Raw genomic sequence first — 9,840 nt, 5'->3', positions numbered from 1 at the left:
ATTTGAAATCATGCTAAAGAAAACATTTGTTCAAAACCATGCTAAAGTACTTTGAAAAACCATATGCACAATCATGAACCCATACAGACCAACAATTGCATAATACGAAAATCAGAACCATGTACAACACAAGACCAAACTCAACAAGTAATTGTCAAGTCAACATGTATAGAATCCATATATTCATCACATAAGCAAGACCCTTATTCATAACCCATCCTTTATCCTACAAGTGCAATGACCAAGAAATTTCCCATAATCTCATTCAATCAATTAAAACGAACAAAGGATCACAAGTAATGTCTAACTCTACATAACATAGCGTTAATAGTAGTCATCATCATATAGCAATATAGATTAATAACATATTCATAAATTAAACTAACATCATATAGTATCATCAATATGTAGAGTCAATGTATGCATCATATTCACTTTATAAGAACATAAGAACATAAGAACAACGTTCTAGGACTTCCCTCAAAGACAACTAGTGCAATGACTAGGTAGAGTCTCATACCCCTACCTAGACTAAATCAACCCCTTATGTCATCCAAGTTAGTTTTCACATTATTATTTTATTTTACATTGGGAACACTAGCCTTAACCGACATAGACAACAAGATCTATGTTTGGAATCCGGTGTTGTGAAACCTTACACCAAATGAAGGTAGTCTACCGGCCATAGTAGAACCAAACATATACTAGAATCTAAAGTGGATCCACAAGCTAGTATTCCTATAGTGGCAACATAGTTCGAGAACTATGAGATATGTATTGAACCCTTTACATGCCTATTGGACATTGGAGCCCTTATCTCATGAGAATCCGTAGGTTGAGTGTCCCTTATAGGAGAGTCAACACCTTAAACGAAACTATAGGGTAAATCATCCTTCACGGGAAGCCAAATTATATAGTTCACTCGGTCCAAAGAAAACACCCTTCTGAGATGTTTTTCTTCAACAATCATAGCTTAATTTGGGTCATACAAGAATAGCTCCTTCTATAGTCATAGTCATTATCTCAATAGAAATTTCATGAGAACATCCTTTCAATACAATCCTCAAATGTTACATTAGCACATTAACATCATCACATCATAGTAAGGAACATAGGTACTTCATAACCCACCTTAAATCATTAAATCTTAAGCATAATCTCACAACTACAAATCAAGACATTTCAATTCAACATCAAACCAACACCTACGTAGGTTAATCTCAAGGCACACATCAATTGAACTACATCATCACTTACAAGCCATAATAATTGAGTAAATGTTAGGATCACAAAGACTTAACCATTCTCCTTAAAAAGATATCATCATGGTCTTACCATTAACCGACCAATTTCATCGAATTATAGGTATAGCAACATTATTTAATAGTAAATATTATGATAACTAGATCAATTGCATCATCACTATCCCAAATAACTTCAATTAATAACCTAGGCCTAGGGGAACTAGATTTAATCATAAAATCTTCAAGAAATAGATGAAATCCCACCAATTCAATAACCTAGGCATTCCATATATTCATAAGAATAGATAAAACAAATCTAACAATTAATACATTCATCCATTTCTAAGCAAGATCCAAGATTTGGGGAATTTGGGAATGGGAAATGATATACATGAATTAACATCAATTAACCAACAATCTACACTTAATTAGTCACAGGCAAACACAAACTATCATCAATTTGAAGTTTAGAAGAAAACCTATTAGAATAGGAAAACTCTTTGAATCACGTGATTTAGAAATCAAATTTGAAAGGACCTCTTGGGAAAAGGATCCCAAGAGTTAAGAACTCATTCCATAATATAGATTAATCCACGAAATTGAAGTGCAATACTAGAGAAATTGGTCTTCTTCTTCAAGCTTTGCTCTTCCTTCAATGGAGGATTTTGGGATAGAGAAAGTAGAGAGAGATGAGAGATTTTGAGTTTGTTTTGGGAATTAGGTCTAGGTGAGTGTAAAATGACTTAAAACTGACCCTTAGGCTATATATAATTACCCTCTAAATCACCCAAAAGACCACTCACTTAAATCTGTAGTTTTGTGAAGTAAAAATACTTAAAATATAATTTTTACGAATCTGGAAAGTAGCTCCCCATCGCGAGGCTGATTCCCAATTTTTTTAAAAAACTGAACTTAAATTGTGGACCTCGGATGGGCCGCACATTGCAGAAGCACGCTTATTCTTAATTTCGCGTAGGCTTCATCGGCAGCTTGCCTACCCATGTTGGGATCCTCGTCAAGGACCCTTCGGGTGGTCCTTGTGGAGTCGTTATCGAACATTTAGACCCGCTATACTATATTCTAACTATTTAAGTATTTTTAAAAGTTTTAGAACTCATTAGAATATGCCAAAACTTCACCAAACCTAGCAACATCAACTAATTCAATTTAGCTAGTTTTCGGACGTCATGGACGTTCCTTGACGTCTAGGCTCTAAAAGTTCCCAAAAGACTTATACACACTATTTTGGGTCTTAAAACAGTATAACCAACATTAAATTAACTTGTGATGCTCTAGATTGGGTCTTGACTTTATAGAATGTTATATTATCCCCCCCCTCCTCTAGGAACATTCATCCCCAAATGACACTAAACTTTTTAAAAGGGAAGGGATAGACTCAAGACTAGCAGCCCAACCAACAATATACAACATCATCATTAACATGAGTTACAACTCAAGGAGTGTTAAACAACTCCATTCAATACATAATCATGACATTTACACAAATGACTCAAAACATCAAATTTCACACATAGGAGCTTAAAATAACAACATGAGGAATTTCCTTCTCACAACAACATGGGCTAAACATAACATTAAAGAGTCGATTATGCCAAAGATCCTTTCTCAACATAGAAACATGATCAATACCACATTATTAAGGAAACCACATACCAAATACACAAATAAGTGCAATTCAAGCACAAAAGTAATTTTCCGTGACAGTTCATTTTAGCATAAACCTTTTATCATATATAATTCATATCTTTGGAAAAAAAGTCAAAATTAAATTACACTCAATATGTTTATTATTTATAGGAATAACTAACCTTAATTAGCAAAGAGATGAAGATAACGGGACTTTATATCAGCCTTGGTCTCCCGTGTTGCTTCCTCAACTAGGTGATTTTTCCAAACCACCTTTACGGAAACCACCTCCTTGTTCCTCAACCTCTTCACTTGTCTATCAAGGATTTCAACCATACCTCCTCATAATGAGGTTCTCTTACATACCTAAACCCTCAATAGGAAGTATGAACTCAGGATCGCCAACGCACTTCTTAAGCATTGATACATGGAAAATCGGACGAACCAAAGATAGTTCACTAGGCAATTTCAAGTCGTATGCAGACTTTCGAATCATTTGAAAAATTTCATAAGGGCCCACATAATGAGGAATCAACTTACCTTTCTTGCCAAATCTCACCACTCCCTTCATGAGTGAAAATTTAGATACAAATTATCACCTCCCTCAAATCTAAGTCTCTTCTCATATAGTCGACATAAGACTTTTGCCGCCGGCTATAGGTTATTTTCAATCAGTTGTGTATATATTGTCTATATCTAAAATCTTATAAATCAGATGGGTACCAAAGAGTGAAGATTCACCCACTTCAAACCATCCAATTGAAGATCTACATCTCCTACCATACTAGGCTTCGAAAGAAGCCATAACTATAGATGAATGGTAACTATTATTATGAGAAAACTCAACCAATGGAAAATTTCTCTCCCAATTTTCCTTGAAATCAATTATGCAAGATCTAAGTATATCCTCAAGGGTTTGAATAGTGCGCTCCTATTGACCATCCGTTTGGGGATGAAATGTGGTTCTTACATTCACCTTGGTACCCAAACCTTTTTGGAACGACCTCCAAAACCTGGATGTTAATTGTGCACCCCTCTCCGATATTATGGATAACGGAATACCATGGTGAAACATAATCTCATCTATAAAGATCCTTTCATAATCTTCGGTCGAGTATGTGGAATTGACGGGAATAATATGAGCAAATTTGGTCAAGCTATCCACTACACCCATATAGAATGATGTTGCTTTTATGACCAAGGCAAACCTACCACGAAATCTATATTTATGTCTTGCCACTTCAATGTTGGAACTTGGATTTCTTGGAGTAAACCACTTGGTTTTTTTGCTCGGATTTCACATGTTGATAATTTGGACATTTTGCAACAAATTTTGCTATGTCCCCTTTTAAGCCTTCCCACAAAGACACTTCCCTTAGGTCATGGTACATTTTTTTAGAACCCGAAAGAATGGTAAAACGTGAACCATGAGCTTCCTCAAGGATCCGGATTCTCAAAACATCAACATTGGGAACACACAACCTTCCTTGATACCTCAAGGCACCATCCCCCCAAAGGAGAATGACTCATTAAGCTTAACAAGAAATGAGTACTTCATCTCCATCAATGGTGGACCAAGGTATTGATTACTTCAACTTAACCACCAAAGACGATTCAGAGTTATGATGGACCATAAAACCACCATTTGGAGAATCTTCCAATCTAACACCCAATCTAGCCAACCTATGAACATCTTTCACTAGGTATTTCTTGGATTCTTCTATATGAGACACACTACACATGGTCATATGACTTAGAGCATCCACAACCATATTTTTCTTGCTGGGGTTGTAGAGAAGACTCATGTTGTAATCCTTTAATAATTCCAACCACCTTCTTTGTAAGAGAATTAAATCCTTTTGATAAAACACATATTGAATACTCTTGTGGTCGGTATACACATCAACATGAACACGATACAAGTAATGCATCCATATTATTAAAGCAACACCACGGCCGCTAACTCACTATCATGAATTGGGTATTTCTTCTTAAGATCATGAGTTGGGTATTTCACATTAAGTTGGCTATAATCATAAGCTACTACTTTCCCATGTCGCATAAACACACACTCCAAAACCACTCGGGATGCATCACAATACACAACGAAGCCATTGGTACCCTCATGTAAAGTCAACATCGGAGCGTAAGTAAGCTTATTCTTCAAGAATCGGAAGTTTCTTTCACATGCCTCCGACCACTCAAATTTCACACTCTTTTGGGTCAACGTAGTCAAGGGAGACACAATGGACGCAAATTCATCCACAAACCTCATATAGAATCCCACAAGACCCAAGAAACTCCTAATGTTTGTTGGACTCAATGGTATAGTACAATTCATGACCGCCTCGATTTTTCTTGGATCAACTTCAACTCCCTCACTAAAGATGATATGACAAATGAACGCCATCGACCTCAACCAAAACTCACATTTGCTATACTTTAAAATAGTTGGTTTTCCTTAAGCACTTGCAATACCACTCTCAAATGATTCATGTGTTCATCCTCATTTTTGAATGTACTAAAATGTCTTGAATGAAGACAATGAAAAATGAATCTAGGAAAATTTGAAACACCCTATTCATTCGATCCATAAATGAGGTTGGGGCATTAGTGAGACCAAATGACATTACAAGAAGCTCATTGTTGCAATATCTAGTTTGAAATGCAATTTTTTTGCATATTCTCAACTCTCACCCTAAGTTAGTGATACCCTAAACTCAAGTCAATCATTAAAAAGTAGCTTTCCCCTTGGAGTTGATCAAACAATTCCTCAATCCAAGGGAGAGGATACTTCTTCTTAATAATGACTTTATTTAATTGTTGATAATCAATGCACATTCTAAGGGACCCATTTTTCTTGTTCACAAACAATACTAGAGAACCCCATGGAGAAATAGTAGGTCTAATGAATCCTTTATTTAGTATGTCTTTGAGTTAAGCCTTCAACTCTTTCAATTCGGTCAGAGCCATCTGATAAGGAGGAATTGAAATGAGGTTGGTATCCGATAGCATGTCAATACCAAAATCAATTTCCTATTTGGGAGGATTACAAAAAAGATCATTGGAAATTCCCTCACTAGGAATAGAATTTCCCCCCTTCGACTCTCTAACACGGGTTCATTTGGAAAGTTAAACTTCACCACCCTTGTTCTACATTCTGTGGAAGCGAAAAAATCATGAAACCAAGTCATTCCCAAAATGACATCAAAATTGACCATATGAATTTCTACTTATTCAACATAAGTAACTCTATTGGGCAACATTATAGGACAATTTCTATATACCCTCTTTGTAACCACCGTCTAACCCACCAGGGTAGACACCATAAAAGGTTTATTCAAGATATCAGGAAAAATATCAAACTTACTAGCTATCAAGGGAGTAACAAAATATAAGGTAGCACCAAGGTAAAGTAAAGCATAAACATCTATAGAGAAGACTTGTAACATAATTTGAGTATATGCAGATAAAACAATTTAAATCATGCTAAAGAGGACATTTGTTCAAAACAATGCTAAGGTACTTTGAAAAGTCTTATGCACAACCATGAACTCATATAGACCAAAAATTACATAATACATAAAACAAAATGTACAGCACAAGACCAACCTCAACAAGTAATAGTCAAGTCAACATGTATAGAATTCATATCTTCATCACATAAGCAAGACAATTACTCATAACCCACCTTTTATCCTACAAGTTCAATGACCAAGAAAATCCACATAACCTTACTCAATCAAGTAAACCAATCAAAGGATCACAAGTAATGTCTATTTCTACAAAACATAGCATCAATAGTAGTCATCATTATATTTAGAAATATAGATCAATAGCATGTTCATAAATGAAACTAATATCATATCGGATCAACAACATGTAAAGTCAACATATGCATAACATTCAGTTTATAATATCATAAGAACAACTTTGTAGGACTTCCCTCAAAGCGAACTATTGCAATTACTAGGTAGAGTCCCATACCCATACCTATACTAAGTCAACCCCCTTAGTCATCCAAGTTAGTGTTCACATAATTACTTAATTTTACCTTAGCAAACACATACCTTAACCGACATAGAGCATAAGATCTAAGTGTGGAATCTGGTGTTGTGAAACCTTAAACCAAAACAAGGTGTTCTACCGCCCAAAGTAGAACTAGACATATACCTAGCATCAAAAGTGGATCAACTAGCTTAGTATTCCTATTGTGGAAATTGTATCCCTTATCTCATAAGAATCCATAAGGTGAGTGTCCCTTAGAGAGGAGTCAACACCATAAATGAAACTATATGGTTAATCTTCGTCCATGGGAAGCTAATACCTCTTATTGTCAAGTTCACTCAGTTCTAAGCTAAGTCTCTTTTTGAAATTTCTTTCTTCATAAATCATAGACTAGATTAGGTCGTAGTCATTATCTCAATAAGAATTGCATGAGATCATGCTTTCAATACAACCCTCATATGGGAAATTATTACATTCACCTCATTACATCATAGTAAGGCACATAGGTACTTAATAAACCACCTTATATCATTACATCTTAAGCATAATCTCACAATAACATAATCAAGATATTAAAATTCAACATCATACCCACAAGTACTTACGCTAATCACAAGCATACTTCAATTGAACTACATCATCACTTACAGGCCATCATAATTTAGTAAAGGTTAGGATCATAAAAACATACCCAATCTCCTTCAAAAGCAATAATCATTTTCTTACCGTCAACCAACCAATTTCATCCAATAATAGGTGTAGTAACATCATTTAATAGTAAATAATATGATAACTAGATCAATTGCATCATCTCTATCCAAATTAACTTCAATTTATAACCTAGGGTTAGGGGAACTAGGATTCATCATTAAATATTCAAAAATAGATATAATACAAATAATTCTTTACCCTTGACAGTCCATAGATGAATTATAATATATAAAAACAAATCTAACAATTAATACATTCATCAATTCCCATCAACTCCTAAGCAAGATCTAAGATTCGGAGAATTTTGGAAATGGACATTGTCTACATGAAATTGGATCAATTAACATAAATTGACAAACAATCTACACTTCATTCGTCATATGCATTCAAAATCTATCATAAATTGTAAGTTTAGAAGAAAACATATTAGAATAGGAAAACTCTTTGAATTGGGTGATTTAGAAATCAACTTTGGAAGGACCACTTGGGGAAAGTAATCCCAAGAATGAAGAACTAATAGCTTAATGAAGATTAATCTAGGAAGTTGAAGTGAAATCATAGCGAAAATGGTCTTCTTCTTAACGCATTGTTCTTCCGTCAATGGAGGATTTTGGTAGAGAGAAAGTAGAGAGAGATGAGAGTTTTGTGGGTTTGTTTTGGAAATTAAGTTAAGGTAAGTGATAAATGACTTAAAACTGACCCTTAGGCTATATATAATCACCCCGCTAAATTTCCTAAAAGACCCCTCACTTAAATGGTCTTTTTGTGAAGTCAAAATGCTTAAAATACAATTTATACGAATCTTGAAAGTGACTCCGCGTCGCAAGGATAATTCCCAATGTTTATATTGAAAAGTGAACTGAGGCACTAGACCTCGTGTGGTCTGCACGTCGCGCAGAAGCTCCTTCAATCTTGATTTCGCACAGGCTGCTTTAGCAGCCTGCCTACCCATGTTGGGGTCGTCCTCAAGGACATTTTGGGTGGTCCTTGGGGAGTCGTTATCAAATTTTAAGACCCTATATAGTAGATTTTTACCTATTTAAATTCTTTTTACAAATTTTAGAGTTCATTTGACCCTTCAAAAACTTCACCAAACATAACAACGTCAACTAGTTCAATTTAGTTAGTTTTCGGACGTCATGGACGCTCCTTGACGTCTTGGCTCTAAAAGTTCCCAAATGACTTATACACACTATTTTAGGTATTAAAATAGTATAATCAGCATTAAATGAAATTGTGAGTCTCTATCTTAGGTCTAGACTTTTCGGAATGTTACATTGTGCTCCTGCAATATTCCTTGTGGGAGATCCATGTAAACCTCTTCCTCTAAAGCACCATTTAAGAATGCATTTTTTACTTCAAATGTTTCAATGTCCATCATCTATTTGCTTCAATGGATATAAGGATACAAATACTATTAAATTTAGTCACTGGTGCAAATGTTTCCTAATAGTCCACTCTATGTTTCTGCGTGTATCCTTTTTCTACCAGCATTGCCTTGTACCTTCCATACTTCAATCTACTTTAAGCTTTACAATATACACACATTTACACCCTACAATCCTCTTACCTTCATATAGAAACCAATTACCAAGTTTAATTTCTCCACAAGGTCTCCATTTCTTTATTCATGCTTTCCTCCACTATGATTCTGCTAATGCTTCCTGCATACCTTTAGGAATAGACACTTAGGATAATTGATTCACATTTAGAGCATATGAGGTTGAAAATCTTTTGCTGGAGGTATAATTCATAATATGGTATTTTCAATTCGCATTAAGATCATGTTCATATTGTATTCTCCGTATACCTTTAGTTTTTCTTATTGGATAACGGGAAGTAGAAAATGAGAATCATTAGACATAGTTTCACGTTAATTTCATGATTAATTAAGAGGTACCTAAGGTATATGATCAAGTAGAACATTCTGACATTGTTCATTGGTTAATAGAGTTATTGTTGTACTTTCTGGAATAACTCCTTAATTGTCTTTATATGTAGCTTTCTTACAGTTATCTCGTTCATCCCTGATTCCTTCATTTTGTTCATGTATGACAATGTCTTGATTCGAGATATCAGTATGAGCATTTAATTCCAAGAACTTATTTTCTCCCCCTATATCTCGATTCATCTTAGTCCCATCTATGTCATTTTCCCCCTGAAGAGATGAAGGTCTCACTCCACCTCGATAATATGGTTCTGACTCAAAAAAATCAAACTTTCCTCGTAG

Source organism: Solanum lycopersicum, chromosome 9 (assembly GCF_036512215.1).
Source record: "Solanum lycopersicum chromosome 9, SLM_r2.1".
Lineage (NCBI taxonomy): Eukaryota > Viridiplantae > Streptophyta > Magnoliopsida > Solanales > Solanaceae > Solanum > Solanum lycopersicum.
Note: the sequence above shows the minus strand (reverse complement) of the source record.